The sequence below is a fragment of the Salminus brasiliensis genome, chromosome 12 (genome assembly GCF_030463535.1).
Source record: "Salminus brasiliensis chromosome 12, fSalBra1.hap2, whole genome shotgun sequence".
NCBI classification, from domain to species: domain Eukaryota; kingdom Metazoa; phylum Chordata; class Actinopteri; order Characiformes; family Bryconidae; genus Salminus; species Salminus brasiliensis.
Genome location: NC_132889.1, coordinates 7,196,658 through 7,215,115, shown reverse-complemented (window position 1 = coordinate 7,215,115; position 18,458 = coordinate 7,196,658). Strand labels below are relative to the sequence as shown.

Here is an 18,458-nt window from a genome sequence, read left to right as displayed (position 1 = left end):
GGAAAGGGCTGGAATTTGCTTCAACTATTGAGGATAACAGTAACAGGCAATTTTACTCCAGTGCAGTTAATGGAAGGTTCACCACCACCAGAGACAACAGCAAGGATCAGGTATATTTGCACATGAGCAATGTGAAGACTGAAGATACTGCTGTATATTATTGTACACGACATGCACAGTGGTGCAAGAATGTCCTGTGCTGTACAAAATCTGCAACTGATCATTCAAGCAAACTTCCTGTTCTCCTTTTTGCAGTTTTTAATGATGTAAACATAAGTTTGACATAACAGAAGTGCAAGAAATTGGTTGTGAACACTATTGGAAAGGCAAATATTGCTGCTGTCTAATGAAAAATATGTATCTCCATTTTTGTCCGTTTTTAGTGTTCTCATCGTTTGAACCCAGTAGCTGCTTCTGTCCACTGTGTAAATAATTCTGGGTGAATGGGCCAATAGAAATAGTCCAAATTACTTGAATTAATCTCTTATTTTACATTGACTTCCATTCAAAGTCAAGAACATTTTTGCCTTTCCCTGTAAAGTCGCCATTTTGGAGATGCATGTTTTTCATTGGACAGCGATGATAGGCGGTATCTGATTTATCTACACACTTCTGCACATGTCATTTGTAGTCACTTAAAACAGTAATCGCCAAGTCATTTAACTCTAAAATTCCATAATTTGCTCCCCACTCCAATTCCTCACTCCCATAATTGCATAACTTGGTTCTGTAATAGTTACTGAATAATTAGTAATAAGACAAGCTTGTCTGAGAAACAGAGAGGTCTAAGAGCCCAACAATGGCAGCTTCCTCAAACATACTTTGCTCCAGGGGTGCTGTAGCATGGTAGACTCTGTACTTTGACCCCAGATATCCAAAAGGATTGATTTAGTTGTCTTAGGAGGTCCAGAAGGACTATTAAAGACTCATGGACCCATGACACTGCCTTTTCTCACAGCTGCCCAGTGGCAGGAGGTAGCATAAAGACCCCAGCCAATCCCAAGGCAGCTAGGGTTTGGTGGTTCAGCGGATAGCGCACCAGGCTATTGATGATGGCAACAGTTGTGGGTTCAATACCTGGGCTTAGCAAGCTACTACCAATGTACACTTGAGCAAGACCCTCACAAGAGTCAGTATACAATTTTACTATAGACTAAAGAGACATTGACTACATAATGCTCAAACAAAGTTGTACTGGCCAAATGAGACTAAGCTGTAAAGGTTGTAAAACATGCGACTTTGATTAGCTGTTCCTGAGGTCAGATGTAAAAAATAGGAGTATAACATGTAGTGACAAGAGGATTTCAAATTAAAACTTACATTATAAACAGTGATTTATTGAATAAACAGAGTTTATTTAAGTTATTTCTACTCTTCAAAAAATTGGGGGATTTTCAGATACAAGGAAATCCTTCAAAATATGCCTATTACACAGCACAAGGAACCCTCCTTCTCAGTACAAAATAAAAATTGTTTTGTTTAGAGGCTAAACCTAGAAGAAACCAAGTATTTGTGAATAAGAGTATACACGTTGGATATTACCTTATTCGTTTAGGATTGGGAAGGTTTTTGTAGAGCTACTCCAGCATTACAAAGCACTGTGTTGCTATATCACACACAGTAATACACAGCTGTGTCTTCAGGCTGCATGTTTTGGCCTTGTAGAGTCACGGTGCTTCTAGAGGTCTCTTGAGTGATGCTGAACCTGTGCTTGAGTGAATCTGTGTAAGCTGTGCTTCCACCACTACAAACATAGCCAATTGATTCCATTGCTTTTCCTGCATGATGTCGAATCCAGAACGTACAGTAGCTGCTGTCGGTCAGGGCATATCCAGAGACTTTGCATTCAACAGTCAAAGACTGCCCAGATTGTACCACCAGGTGACCAGGCTGAACAAAATCAATTTGTCCACAAACAGCTGCAATGGAATAAAGACAGTAAGGTTACACCAACAATGACAATAAAGAGTAGCGTACGATTGTGTAGAGTAGACAGAAGAACTTACAGGATGCAGCTGCAAGCAGCACCAGAAAGCAGGCCAGGAGCATGGATTGTATTGAGAGTGTCAGAATCTGTTACTCCAGGGACAGTCTTTATTGTAAAAAAGGAGGAGAGAGCATTTGCATTATGTCTTTTTGTGGGCGTGGTTTACTATGCCCAGTTAAAGGCAGTAACAACTAGGGGGAAAAGCAACTTGTACCTTGACCCTGTAACTTGACCCCACATTTCTAAGCTGGGCTATGCAAAAAGATTGATTTAGATGTCTAAGGAAGTCCAAAAGGATTATTAAGGACTCCACCTGCCCATGACATTGCCTGTTCTCACAGCTGCCCAGCGGCAGGAGGTAGGGTAGCATGAAGACCACCCCAGCTAGTTCTGAGGCAGCTTCTAGGCCATCAAAATGACGTGAGCACTGGTGATTCAGGGGTTAGAGCACTGGGCTATTGATGACAGGGTTGTAGGTTCAATACCTGGGCTTGGCAAACTGCCACTGTTGGGCAACTACATTGTTAATCGATTTATACTCTTATTCTCTTATTCTTTGTTTGTCTTTATCACATTTTTCATTGGCTAACCTGTCCCACAGCCAGCTCTTACTTTTAACTGAGTAATTGTGTTTTAATAAAGTATGTTTCCCCTAAACACCCCTGAGAATTTATTTCACAGCCACTTCAGTGGACATCCAGCCTCATAGACCTAGTTTAGCATCTTGTGGGAACTGTATTAGTATAAGTGCTGTAGTCAGAGAGGCTGAAAATGATGTTGCTTAAGAAAGGAAGGAGGCAAGCGAGGACCTCAGCCGTCTCTCTATCCAGCTGATTTTCTAAAGCGGAACAATGCCATCTAGTGAATAAACTAACAGAAAGTGAGACAGGAGCTGGAGCTGACAAGCTCCACTGAAGGGTTCCAACAGATAGCCTGACTGTTTATGTCAACAAAGTCCCAAAATGTCAAATAAAGATGAGAACTTTTGATTCAATGCTTTATTGTGACCTTACATCCAAACTTTAAACACCACTGAGATCCCAAGAGCAGGACTATGATAATACACTATACATCCAAATATTTGTGGACACCCCTCCTAATGAATGTATTCAGCTACTTTAAGTTGCACTCATTGCTGACACTGCTGCCATCCCACCCTGTATTGATTCTGCACATTTTTCCAGGTGGCAGCATAAAAAAGTGCCTCTTCAGCCTGGGGAGAATGAACATGGTGAGCAGGAAGACTGAGCTGCCAGTAGACTGAACAGATGTACACATGTGTTGAGACTGTTAGAGTCCCACGTGGGCTGTTATGTTCCTTTTTGGTTTTCGTTTGGAGTGATGGAGGTTTGAGCAAAAATAAAGGCATGTGAGTCACTTGAACATCTGCATTTGTGCTGTGTGTGAACCTCGCTGCCTACCGGATCACGGTGGCCATGTCTATTGACACATCTGTGTTAATACAGCCTATACTTTAAAAGTCTCTATTCTACATTTCTCTTGTATATTATTTTCCCCCAGAGGTCAACGTATAATATTTGTGCAGTGTTGTGTACCAAAGATATTGTCCAACCTTTTATAATAATAATAACAACTTTTATAATAATAATTTTAAAATATTGGGAGGTCAATCAGAAAATAGGTCATTTATATGTATATGAGGTACCGGAGATATTTTCCAAACTCTCGTTACCCACAGAATGTGTTACTCTGTCTTTAAGACTTAAGTGACATTAATTAGTTACATTGTATACATATAAATGACCTCTTGTCTTATTGACTGCCTTATATTGCATCAAGCAGTCTGTCAAACATTTTTTGCTTTTTCTTAGAGAGTGGGGTTGAGGTAGAGTTCCTGTAGGCTAGTTAAAGTTACAGCTATGTAAATTATCAGGTTTTCTATTAAACTTCTATTAAACTTTTCTATTAAAGCTTTTAAGGAGTTTTTAAAAGCTTTCCATGGCATCTTTTCTTTTATCTTCCTCAGCAAGGAAATTATGATCTTGCTTGCATATCTACATTCATGTCCAACTTTCAAATACACCAGAAACTTGTTTTTGTGAACTTCGACAAAATTTAACACGACAGTTTATGCTGCAGTTATAATACAGAAAAAAATACTATACTAGTATAGTACTAAATGTATCTATACTAGATTCATTTCAGATGTCAAACTGTCAAATGTTTTTATGCAGCTTTGGAAGAGCAGTTAAGCAGCAAATACTTGGACACTTAAAGCTATGGACACTCCTTATTCAAATACAGCCCAGTATATATGGGCTCTAATGCAACACTTCCACACAATCTGTAATTCTCACTGGATGGTGCAAAGCTTTAGAAGCAAGATGATTCTGTGTTTTTGTATATTAACTGTATTATTTCAGTGTAAGTTCAGTGGCAGTTTGTCAGTTATCTCTAAAAACACCATTTAAATGTATTTTCTTTTTAAATATACTTAGTAGAATATGTCACAATTATTGAAAGCAATGTTTCAGCATTCCAGTGTTTTGAATTTATTTTCCAGATACTGATGGACAGTCATTGACCTCATCAGAGCCGGTGATGGAGAAGCCTGGGACTTCGGTCACCCTGTCCTGTTCTGTTTCTGGGCTTACTCTTAGCTGGTTGCACTGGATCCGTCAGAAACCTGGGAAAGGACTGGAATGGATTGGTCGCATTGATAGTGGCACAGGCACTATATTTGCCCAGTCTTTACAAGGTCAATTTTCCATCACTAAAGACACCAGTAAAAACATGCTGTACCTACAGGTGAAGGGCCTGAAAGCTGAAGATAAGGCTGTGTATTACTGTGCCTGAGGCTCATAATGGTAAAAGAATCTAGGTAGCAAAACAAAAACAGAATTTCTCTGCAAGTATGAACTGTAACTTCACTGTTTTGATGGTGTAGTAATAATTCATATTAAATAATCACATACTTTTTCTTATTATCATACTATCATCATATTATTCATAACTATTTTCTCTATGCCACTTCTTCTAAACTCCTCAGAAGCACCAGTGATTCCTGTTTTGTCCACACTGATATAACTTAAACAAGTTAAACAACTCATCCAGTGTGCATGGCTTTCCTAATTACCAATATAAATCTTTGGAAATTAGTGTAAAAAACGTCATTCAGCATAACAGGTTTTAAAAAGATGACATGATACATTCACAGCTACTGTTTAAACTTTCTTTCACCTAAAGGAGCTGTGTAGGCAGCATCTACCATGTTTTAAATTAAACAGCATTTGCTATGCAAAGTTTAACACCTCGTCCTTCCTTAAATAAAAAAAACCTCTCTGTCCTGAACATCAGCTCCAGATTTCTAGCGTATGAGGTCTACTGACGTGCAAAAACCATGTTCCTTCAGCTTCTGGTGGCTCTGGCAACTACAGCAAGTACAAGGTCATCTACTCCCTACTGAATGTGTGGGCTCTGAGAAATCTGAGAAATTCTGTTCTATTTTACTACAGCTGTTACAAGTGCAGTTGAACTGAAGCAGGCTGAATTTAAGCATGTGAAGCCAAGTGAGCCGTTCACCATTACCTGTGAAGTCTCAGGATACAAAGTGAGTGACAGCAGCTACACCACAGACTGGATTCGATATCCACCAGGAAAAGCAATGGGGTGGATTGGAGACTCTTCAGGAAACCTCAAGGATTCACTTAGCAGTAAATTCAGCATCTCTAAGGACATGGTGTCTTTACAGGCACAAAGCTTGCAAACTGAAGACACAGCAGTGTATTACTGTGCGCGGTACATAGACACACTAAGACAACGTAGCATCCTCCTCCCTCAAAAACATGTCGCCTACATGGGCGGGGAAAATGTGCTCCATCTTGTTTGTAGAGCCATGGAAAATTACTAAACATTTAAGCCAACAGGACGTCCCTAAGGATGTATAGTGATAAATATGTCCTGTTTCCCTCCATTTTATTTTAATTTTGTACCATATCAAATACCATATAACCATGTGATTAAAGTGGGGCTAATTTTATACTTTATGTTTTGTATATTTGTATGCAAATATACACCCTATGTCTACACTTTACATCTAAGCTTGACATTTATGTACACCAACTAGCCATAACATTACATCGATCTGCCAATCCTCCAATAAATAAATACTGCCAATAAAAATAAAGATGCCATGGAAACATGCAATGTTTAATGTCATCTAACCCAACAATATCAACCCTGTTATGACTGTGTCAACCCTGTTGAAATACTGCAAATCTTGGTTTTACAAATATTTAGGAAAACAATATATTTTACTAATATACACAAAATACTTCTGTATAGAAGAGGACTGTTAAGCAAGCTGTAAGCATATCTCTTTAAAAATTTCTCTAAAGAATAAGATACTCAGATGTGTGCTGTTGTTTTGTAAAGATAATAATATGAAAAATTGCTTCTGTCATTTAAACTTCTTATTCACTTGAATTATTTTTGGTGCTAATTCATGGCAATATATCCCCTTCATATAGCCATATGTCCATTACAGGGATGACGTGTAAGCAATATTTTAATATTTTAATATTAATATTAATATATAATATTAAATGTATATGTTCAGATGGCCCAGCAGTTTTTTTCCCAATAATATAAATGCCTAATATTTAATGTAGAAGCATAATTAACAAAAACAAAACAAAAACATTTTACATTTTAAAATAAAAAATGTCTTCTAATGACCCAAAACTGATCTTCATTTATTTAAAACTAAAACAAAATATGTTGATATTTCAAGGTGGTGTGGTGCACCAATGTTAGGGTTGTGAACAGGGAGTGGCACTTGAGCCATAGATCACTGCTTAACTACACCAAGAGGTTTTTGCAGAGGTGATCAACAGGGTGTATATAGCTGGAGCGCACAGTGATAAAACACTGTACAAAAAGCTTGGAGAGCTTCAAACGTGGGTTTTTTACATACTGACCACCCAAAGAACACTTTAACTCTTATATTAATCCAAAACTGCATCATTACTTGTGTTTAGGACAAACATTTTTAAAAAGGAGGATTAATATTTTACAGTGCACTGGGGAACGAAACTTTTTTTTTATGATGGGTCAAAAAAAAGAAACCTTGAGATGATTATCCCAAGATTATCATCCCAAGATCATTATCTCAAGATATATAGGGAAAACCTATCACCTGAGGGGGAATAAGGTTAGGTTGAGAAAAGTCTCTCAACATATATAAAGTAATTTTAAGAGCATTTCTCACCTTAACCTTTAGGTGGCATCAATACACTATTGACTATTATCTCCTCAAGCCTATTGTCTTTCTCTAAAACATTCTGTTGCATTTTAAAAACATCCTTCAAATAGTATCACTGTATGCTATAATATAGCGTTGTTTGGCAATACATAGTGCTAAATAATGGTCAGTCGTGAGTGGCATATTGATACCATCTACGGGGAAGTGTGGGTAATTAAGTTTTCCCTAAAGTTCCAAGATAATTACAATTATCCTAAGAAACGTTTTGGGATTTAAAAAAAATATTTGTACTTTTTCCCACATATCCTTTGGTGAGCTTCATAATATTAGTTCTTTCAATAGCAAATATGTATATATTCAGTCATTGCAAAATCTTGTGCAAATGTTATATAGCAAATACATAGACATGGTTATAAAGCACATGTAATCAAATACATGTTCTTATCTGGGTAAAAAGTGTACATTTAAAACTAAAAATGAAAATGACTAATAGAGCTGAAATCCGGGTCTGAGTTTTTGTCTCCCGTTGAATCACTGTGATACTGGGGTGGCACAGAGATACAGTCCAAAACAAAAACCTTGTCAGGCATTGACATCGATGGAAAACAATGTTAATCTAGTAGTCCAGAAGCATGAATAGGTTATTTTATGTCTCCAGTAGAAAAACAGCTATTATAATTGCCTGGGTTTAACACTATGTGCACCTAGCTGCATTATTGTTTTGCTGGTAAAACATTTGTAAGTGGCTTTAGATCATTTTGGACAGTGAAATCTCCTACTGTGAGATACCACAGTTGCAGCTCGGCTTGTAAATCCTGCACACTCGAGCAGCTCACACATCTCTAGCAGCTCTGTCTGGCTCATTGATGTTTCCTTTAGTTCACCTGAACAGTCTGACAAGCTTCTGATGCATCCTTTGGGTTGTAGATCTCTGCCGTTTTTGTTTGTATGAAGTTGCACAAGCCATGGTCTAAACATCAGTCCAAAAAAGGATCTAAACTTGTTCACATACTGATGAAAATGAGAAAGATGAATCTGAAATCAGTCATTTACTTCATATCTTGACATTTGCATATCTGTTACTTGTCTTGTTTTGCCTTGATCTCCTGTCTAATATCTTCTTTTAGTACACTTTCCTAAATCTTGATTGGAACACTGGAGTTGAAATCAGCTAAACTGCAAAGGCATCACAAAGTCCATCTTTAATTTATAGAATGTTCATGAATCGTTGTTATTAAATTTATGTTATTAAATTAAAAGAAGTAAGACTTGGACCTGTATGTCCAAATATTTGTTGACAATCATTCTCATGAATGCTGCTGTATACTACTCCAGTCACTTGGAAACTGGAGAAAACTGAAGGCCATTTCCTCTGCCAAAAAAATGGGGGTATTCTAACACTTTTGACCGGTAGTGTATGTTGCACCTATTGCTGACACAGATCTGCAAATGCTCACACACAGCTTGTCTAGTCCCTCTAGCGAAGTATTGTCAACAGCTGAAGCAAATAAACATGAACTAGTTGCACCATGTCTAGCGCCAGGAGATTTCTAGAGAGGTATAAAGCTCACCCACATTGAATTGTACATATGGTACTCACGATTGATCATGATCATGTTATGTAATAATACATCAATACATTAATCTTAAATACATTAAGATTCATCTGTAATTTTAGAATTTTCTCATGATGTCACCATTTTTGTCATTTCCTAGTAATCACTATGATATTGATTATGATCTTACAGCTGATGACAAAAAAACTTTTCTCTCAGAAATGAAAAAGTCATTGGATGTGGAGTACTTGATAATAAAGCTAAGATTCACCAGGCCAAGTTGTAGATACTGTTGCTGTCTACACTTGGTCAATTCCTTACATGTAAAACAAAGGTTTAAGAGTCAAATTTATGACAAAAATGTAGAACAATATCTGAAAAGTAAATTAATTATACAAATGTGTATCCGGGGGGCCCCAACATTACTAAATCCACTCCTGGTTCTCTGCTCAAGAAAAACAAACAAGTTAAAATTGTTGTATACTGTTTTTATTTTTAGATTTTTAGCTGGTGTTATGTGGTAATGATAGGGCCATTAACAGGGAGTGGTTCAGTACATGAGCTATAGACCTCTACTGAATTAGACCAAGAGGTTTTTTCAGAAGTGATAAACACAGTGTATGGCTACGGCGCACAATAATAAAAAACTGTACAAAAACCTCAGAGAGGCTAAATAAACAAAGCATGTCTACAAAAGTGTTTTTCCTTGCTGAACAACAAAAGATCACTTTAACTTACATCAATTAAGTAGCAACTGCTATATTACATTAAAATATTCGAATTTTAACAAAAGGATTAATATTTTACAGAGCCCACAATGAAACACTAGGGAAGAAACATTTACATGGGTTATTGTATAATAAGTAAAAATGTCATTTTCACACTAATAATATTAAAAGTTTTCTTTAAATAGTTATGGCAAGATAATCTCAGGATACATCTTAATATATATATATTTTATGAATTACCTGGACATAATTTTCTTAACATAAGTAAGTTGAGATAATAATTTCAAGAAAATTACTTTTCCCACTAAAATTGTGGGAAAAGTTTGTTTCTCATTTCAGATTTTTAGAAACCAAATGCAATTGAAATATGTCACTTTATATAATATGACAGTTTTCTGTTTTCTAAAATGCACTAGTGCATGGACATCATAAGCACATTATCCACCTTACCCTGCAAATGGCATCAATACACATTTATCTCCTCAAGTCCTGTTTATTTTTCAGTGGTGCTGGATTGATATTTTAATGGACATTAACCATTATTCAGCACTTTATTCTGAAGTCAGCCTCAAATACAATAGCCACAAAGTTGTCCGAAGTTGAAGTTGAGCTTTTGAATAAAAATGGTTCCTTGAATATATGTGTGTAACCCTTTCTCCAAAACAGCGTGTTGAATGTTTCAAACGACACTTTCATATAATATAATAGAATTACATTGTTTGGTGATATGTATTGTTATAGGTCAGTGTTCTTTAGAATAGCTTGAATCAAGGATACCTCAAAAAAAAAAAACATGGGTAGATAATAGTGAATAGCATATTGATACCATCTACGTATTGATACATCTACAATTGTCTTGAGATAAATATCTTAAGACTTGTTTATTTGAGGTATGTGATTTTGATTATGAAAACAATGTCGCAATGAAAGCAACATAGCAATGTCCTTATAGAATTGTCTATCCCTGCATATAGTATAATTTAAATCAAAAAAGGAAATACATTTTTAAATATAAATGATAACTTACCAAGAAATTAACAGTGTAGGTTAGCTGGTCTTAGTTTTTGTCTTCCTCTATATCACTGTGATATGGGTGGCTGGTGGACCACAGAGATACAAACCTAAACAAAAACCCTGTCAGTTATTGACATTGAAGGAGAACAATGTGAATCTAATAGTTGGGCATGAAAAGGTTATTTTCACCAACGAGCAATTATAATCTCATGTGTTTAACACAGTGTGCTTTGAGCTGCATTATGTTTTTGGTGGTAAATATCTGTAAGTGGCTTTAGATTGTCTTGGGCAGTGATCTCTCCCACTGTGAAGGTTTTTGTACAGCTACTAGCAACAGAATGATCACAGTGATGCTTTTGACTACTGGGGGAAAGAAAAACTAAATTGCTATTGGTCAGATTATTCTTTATGGGTTATTTTAAACCTTAATGGGTAAACTTTGTCTTTTGTTCAGTCTATCTATCTAATAAGTTTGACAAAATATTTGCAAAAATATATATGTATAAAAGCTAGCTTGGTCAAGACAATCAGATATTTATAAAATAGTAAAACATCAACCACACAACAGACATGTAGGTTATTAGATTATTTATTATTATTTTTATTATTATTTATCGTAAAAAAGTGCTGTTTAAAATGCTGTCTAGACTGTTCAATTATTTAAATAATCATACACTATTTATATTGCACCAAACTAATCAATTAAAATTTAAAGTACTTCACAATCAATAAAAAAAAAACATAAAATGTTAAAATACATTTATATATCAATTTGAAATAAATACATCAAAAGTACGAAGATGTACATAATTAAGAAGGATGAATAATGAAATTAAATGAATAAATCTGATATTAAGGCTATGTCAAACCATCTTAATTTTCGCTGGAATTCAATGCGAAATTATTTTATTCTAAGCCATTTATATTGGTCCATTTATCATTATATTTGTGCACAAGTAATGAACTGCCAGATTCATATTATGTCAAAAAACAGACAAACCCAACAGACAATGGGTAGTTACAGTTACATAAAAGTGCCATCATTAAATCAGCCATATTAAGCCCCAAATTTGTTCTGCATTTTTAAAACTATACTTTAAATAATCACTTCCAGTATTCAACAATTTAAAACACAAAATGACTCAATCTTTTAGTGACAATTATGTGCTAATGGTGATAAATGAATACATTTTCTTTGATGATTAATAATATTTTAACACTGATGATTTTGTTTGGCATGTCATCTTCAAAGCCACACTTAGTCTATATTAGTCTATGCACAAAAAAATAATTAATGGCCATGTATGTTCATGAATGAGGTGTTAGGGCATGGTTTAGACTTAAAAACAGGTTTGGAACAATTATAATCAAGTTGAAGTGCCACAAAATACATTCTGGTTTTTTTTTATATTCCTTAATATGCATTCATTTTTCCATATTGAATATTATTTACCATTTTTAATCTTCAATAGGGCATTTCAGATGCAGTGTAAATTTAGTATGATGGCATAGTTTTAAATGTCTGTAATGTTTTTTTTTATTTTTTTTTAATAAAGGTTGGAAATTTTGATATACAAACTTCTTTCTTACCCTACTCAGTTTGTTGATGTGGTGTGTTGCAAGGTATACTCTTAGATGGCATAAAAGAACCACTAGTTCCATGAAAAATCTTGTTCATAAAAGAAATGTGCTAGGATAAAGAATCTTTAAACTAGTGTAAAACCTAGTTTAATTACACAGTTTACACAAATCCCGTCTACAAACATGGTTATATTCGTTTACATGTTTTTGATGTGTTTGTGAGCATACGATTCTCTTCTCATACAATTCCTTTTCATGTCATGCAAGTTTATTTTTGTAAATAAAATATGCAAGTTTCAAGTTTCACATATTAAACAAATAAATTCTCAGAACTAGACCTCCATGCCAATAATCATTTAGTAATATTTATTTCTAAGAGTGTAAGAATATACTCTGCAACTTTTTTCTGCACTCTTTCTAGTCAGTGAAGACATCTGCACAAGTCAAAAATATTTGCTGAAAGTTCAGAGATGGACCTGTTCTACGTTTTGGTGCACAAAGAGGAAGTGAGAATATCTAAAAACCTCTCACATGTGTAAACATTCATCAACGGAAATAACTGAAACCCTTTAGGGATTTACTGGCAGTCTTCCAGTGAAACGTTTTCTAAGATCTACCAGGCTCTCTTCATATATTGACAGTATTAGTGTCAATATATTAAGAGACAGTAGATATGTAGTAGATATGTGAAAATTCTTATATTTAAAGTCCAGCATTCCAGCCACCAAACCGCTACTGCCAACCATTCAACCACCATGAACACCAAAACTGATTTCCAATCTTCCTTCCAAGCATTTCTGCTTTTCTTGGTTAGGGCAGACTTCCCATAAACACTGAGTACAAGGCAAGAATATGCTCTGGACAGGGTTCCACACACACATACACTCTCAGAGATAATTTAACATAGCAAAATATGTATTTATGAACAAATGTACCTATAGGAACCCACATAGACACCAGGAGAAGACAACAAATCTCTCACAGTGGATGGAATGTGGATTAAACCTTACACCGCCAGGCCCACGGTGCTGTGTGGCACCGAAAACTTGTGGCATTACCTGCCATTTGATGATGGCAGATATGACTAAACTCTATAGAAGACCTAGATCAATGCTATTATGGATGTACTATTATTGTCATATACAGTGGGGTCAAAAAGTATTTAGTCAGCCACGGATTGTGCAAGTTCTCCTACTTAGAAAGATGAGAGAGGTCTGCCATTAATACAGGCAACAAGTGTAGGACAGAAGAGCTTCACCAAGAAGACGTTACAGGACTGTGAGAGCCAGAAATCTTGCTTGTTTGTGGGTGACCAAATACTTATTGTCCACCATAATTTTCAAATAAATTCTTCCTACAATCCTACAATGTGATTTTCTGGATTTTTTCTCATTTTGTCTCTGATTGTTGAAATGTACCGATGATGAAAATTGCAGACCTCTCTCATCTTTCTAATTAGGAGAACTTGCACAATCAGTGGCTGACTAAACACTTTTTGCCCCCACTGTATGTTTTGTCTATGAACAAACTATCAAACTAAAATCTGTGGATTGCAATTCGTGGCATGAGTTTATAATACCAAATAAGCCCATGTAAATCCCAAAACATGTGAAGCAATGAAAAAAATTAACTTTTTTTGTTTAGATCACTGTTGTGTCTGGAGGAGGATAAATGAAGCATGGTGGCTCGGTGATGCTGTGCTTTGCTTCCTCTGGCACTGGAAACCTGCAGCATGTGGATGGCAAAATGGATTCAATTAAATTTCAGGAAATCCTAGGAAAAAACCTAAAGCTTGGGCATCATTGAACCTTCTACTAGGGCAATGATCCCAAGCATTCCTTGAAGTCCACCAAGGCTTGGTTTCAGAAGAAGTCCTGGAATATTCTGCAGTGGTCCTTATAGTCACCTTACTTGAAATCCATAGAAAATCTTTGATGGGATTTGAAGAAGGCAGTTGAAGCAGCAGCAACTTAGTGGTCTAAGATTCTCATTTGATAATAACAGCAAAAGCATGGTCTACTAAGTACTAAAGATGCTTGTCATGAAGGGGTAGAGCCCTAAATGATCTTACAAAACCCAATCCTGACAGCACTAATGAACAAAACATGTACAATGTATTTCACAGTCTTTCTGACTTTCCAATCTTCATGAATATGTTTTATACACTTCGTAGAACTTACAAACTGTACCCAGAGGGGAATAAAAAGGTGTAATTGTGTTATGTCAGGCTCTGTAAAATGTCAATATTTCTATATCACAAACAATTTTAAAGAAAATAAGTAAGAATTACAGAATTTATTATAGTACAGTACATTCTACTAGCCTGAAAAGTATCATTTGGATTGTACCAATTGTGGAACATCTTGCTATTTTTCATTGCATAAATGTATATGTGATGTCTTTGGAATGTATAAACATCTAAACATTTAAAACATCATCCATTAGGTTGCCTTGGTTCAATATAGAAGTATTAAGTATGATTGAGGTAGTACTTCAGGCTAGATTAATCCCTTTGGGTTATTTCATTATTAAATATTTGGGTTTTGAATCTTTTTAAGTCACATGCTAAATAATTCAAAAACATTACCCCCGCTTGCTTTATTGTCAACTGAAGCAAGCATGGTCAAGAACATCTACTCAATAGGCTTTCAAAATCAAATATTCAGTATATGTATTTTATATGGCTATTCTTGGTTTAGTTAAGTTTATTAGGGCTCTTTTGCTAATACTTTACCTCCTTAAATTGCAAGAAAAACAAGTATTTTTTCTTGCAATTGCAAGATCAAAAGTAAAATATAATATTTTAAAATTACAGGAGAAACAACTTTTTTTTTTTTTTTTTTTTTTTTTTTTTTTACAGACAAACCACAAACATTTTTGGTTATGTTGAGTACACAAGATAAATGAAGTTGTGATATCTTGTGTTATCTTGAGATGACGAAAAATAAGTTGTGATCAAGGTAAAAAAAATCTTACTTTGAAACTGCAGGAAAAACAAGTTGTGATTCAGAGTAAAATATTTTATTTTAAAATGACAAGAAAATAAGTATATGTTCACAAGAAACAACTTTTAAGATCATGAACAAGTTTTTTGTAAAAAAAAAAATGTGATATAGAATGCAGAAAAATATGAATAACTCATCATTCTTCCTGCACTTCTTGTCCTGTACATGTCAAAATGTCATGTTGTCTTAACTTCCCTGCATTGTTTAAAAAAATATTTATTAATGGGACAAATAAGTTCTTCTTTTTTAAATAAAATACAAACACTATATTTTTGTACAAGTGCATATTGACTGAAACTTTTATGTGTACACAACCTCATGAAAACATCAGTACCATTATGTGACCTCTTTTTTTATGCCCTATGTTAGACAGAAAAACTACCTTCTGTCGAAATCAATGGAGTTCAATTCAATAATAGGCTTTATGCTTAAAGTTGAGTGAACATCTTTATCTTTTTTAAATGGTGACTTCTGCAGCAGCCATTACTCTGGGGAAAGTTGGCCAAAATACAATAAATGTTCTTGAGCACTTCTTCCCAGAAAAGTTCAGTGTGAAGTGGACAGAAGACGGCCATGAGGTCAAGAGCCTCGAATGGACAGCCATGGAAAATGTCCCAGGCTCTAACAGTTACAAAGTCATCAGCTTACTCTGCGTCAGTCAGAATTCTACAAAGAAGGACACTGAATACAGTTACACATTCCAACAAGACGTACACAAGCAGAATGATGTTTAGAGATATTTTTTATTCATTGTTATTGTGATTGTTTTATAATCATAATCATATTGGAACACTCAAAAATGCAAAACTCTGTTGTATATTATTGGTAATACTTGTTTTCTGTTTTATCTCTTTTTTGTAGCTCAATTATTTATTTTTGAAAATTAATTCCCCATTGCAAAAGGAACTGTTTAAACTTCAAGCCAAGGTGTCATGGACCATAATCTTGGAGATGTGTGCATCATGTGGATATTGAACAATGGTCTGTACAAAGAAGCCAACAGCATGGCCCGCATCAGCAAAAAGGACAACGCGTCAGTTGTCCTCAGCTACTTAACTATGCCTGGAAAGGATTACAGCAATGGAAAGAAAATTATCTGTGTAGTCATGCATGCCATGAAAGACTCACCAAAAGAAACAAAAACATCCATGAGATCCATATCCTGAATGGAAATGTCATGTGCCAGAATGTCACTAAGAGTCCTCTCAGGCCTAGATAATCAGGAAGATTCGCATGTATCTGGCTGATTGAGATGTTCCTTTAGTTCACATGAATGGTATGAGATGCTTCTTGTCTTGATGCTTTGATTGAGTAATGTTTATCTCCTTGTTCACTCATTTTGTGCCTTTTGTTTGCATTGTGATGTTGCACAGGCTATAGTCTAAATATCATATATCTAAACCACATTACTGTGATACAATAATGAACATGTTTTGTGTAGGGTGCTTTGACAGAAGCTTTAGTAGAACCACTTTTGGTTCCAGAAAGAAATAAATAGATAAAATAATAAATATTTGTGGAGATATCTTTAGTGTCTTTAGCATATTTATGTAAAAATAAATGTATGTTATACTTTAATTCATTAATATTATAATTGCAAGTACACTTTGATCACATTAAATGCATATAATAGTATATATTTTTAATAAATAGATTGCAATGGAGTAAACCCTTAGTTAAAAAATGAGTTTTTTTAGACCACACTTGAAATATCACATGACATTAGTCTGCTGTAAATTGTTTTTACACAAAGTCTGTTGTAGTAAAACTGGATATATCCCACATATTACTCAACTGAATAAGGTGAACATTAGAGATCATTTTACAGATTACTAATAACTAATAATAATTGAGTTTATTTTGTTGCTATGACAGATGGACAGTGATTAGCCCATGCAAGCTTACAAACAGTGCACACAAAAATAATTTATCATTGTAATGCAGTTGTAATACTTAAACTTACATAAATACATTTGAGTTTCACTTTAAGTATACAGTATGTAACATATAAGCTTATATGCAGTAGTATGTTTAAATTCTAACCAAGTATACTTAAAATAGTTAAAATGTAGTACAATTAAATACACTTAACTCTGGATGCTATGGCAAGGGGCACACCTTATGAGCAGTGTCGGGTAAATATTCCAAGTAACTGTAATTCCAAGTTCATCCAGCATATACAATAGTTCCTCTCCCCATCTTCCCCTTTTATTTACTCCATTTATTTACAAACCAAATGTAAAAATATTTACTATTTTACTATTTAATATTTACTATAATTACATCACTAGGTGCTGAGTATCATCTCTGGTAATGCATTGCTAAGCTTTAACTGCAGCCACTTTCAGCTCTTGCTTGTTTCAGGGCCTTGTTCTTTTAAGTTGTCTCTGTTGCACATGCCCAGTTGAATTTAAATTGTGTGACTGTTTGAAAAAACATCTGCATTGATAATGTACACTTTAATTACATCTGATTAGTTTTTAAAACTGTTCAACTGTGAAGCAGAAGCAGAAGGCCATATTCAAGGCAATACATATGTCCCAAATATTATTGAGGACACTGTAAAAATAAAAAAACAGGGTGGCAGTGCAAAGCTGTTTCTACACTAGTTTATAATTAATATTTCTCAAGAGATCACACAAACACACACAAAACAAAATGCATATTTAAGTCTTAAGTTATGTTTCTTTTGGCAAGAATAGCCAAGCACTGGTAAAATTGCCAATCACTTTTGAATTGTGTAAAATAAAGCACAATTTAGGTAGGATGTCCAGATAGGACTAATGAAAATAAATATATTTTAATTGAATAAGAATTTAATTAAATAAGATTGAATTTAATAATTAAAATACCAATTGTCAAAAATACATAATCTGCATAGTTAGATTAAAACATGGTTCCCCAAAATGTGTAGTTTTAAGGAACTAAACAAACTTTTACAAAAGACTGTATATATATATATATATATATATATATATATATATATATATATATATATATATATATATGCATGTTTTTATTATTTTGTTATTTTGAAAAGTGAATTAAAATAATAACATACTGGAAAAAAGAAATTTGATTCTCTCATTCTAATAAACGGGGTGCTTTGACTGATGTGGAAATAAAACCTGGACTGAAACCTAAAGATAACCTAAAAAATAGCAGGTGGAATCTCAAACACTTCAAAAGAGGCTAATAAGGTGATATGTTGCTGCAATGAGTCAATGAGCTTTCTTCATTAAAGTGTTCATTCTTCAAAAATGCCTAACCTGCCTGAGATCTTGTGTTTCTGCAAATGTTTCATCTAGAGTCAAGTCTTAAATATTGATTAACTAAAGCTGCCTTATTTTTTTTAAAAGCAGG

The 18,458-nt window shown here is 34.6% G+C and overlaps 1 long non-coding RNA gene across 1 annotated transcript; it reads right to left on the bottom strand.

Annotated features, from left to right (window-relative positions):
• Window positions 1-1,357: 1,357 nt before the first annotated feature.
• Window positions 1,358-5,684, bottom strand: LOC140573512 (uncharacterized). Its single transcript, XR_011980668.1, has 3 exons — window positions 5,537-5,684; window positions 2,007-2,092; window positions 1,358-1,919 (listed from the first exon to the last, which is right to left on the bottom strand). It is a non-coding gene; the product is annotated as an uncharacterized lncRNA (long non-coding RNA).
• Between the last annotated feature and the right edge of the window lie 12,774 nt (window positions 5,685-18,458).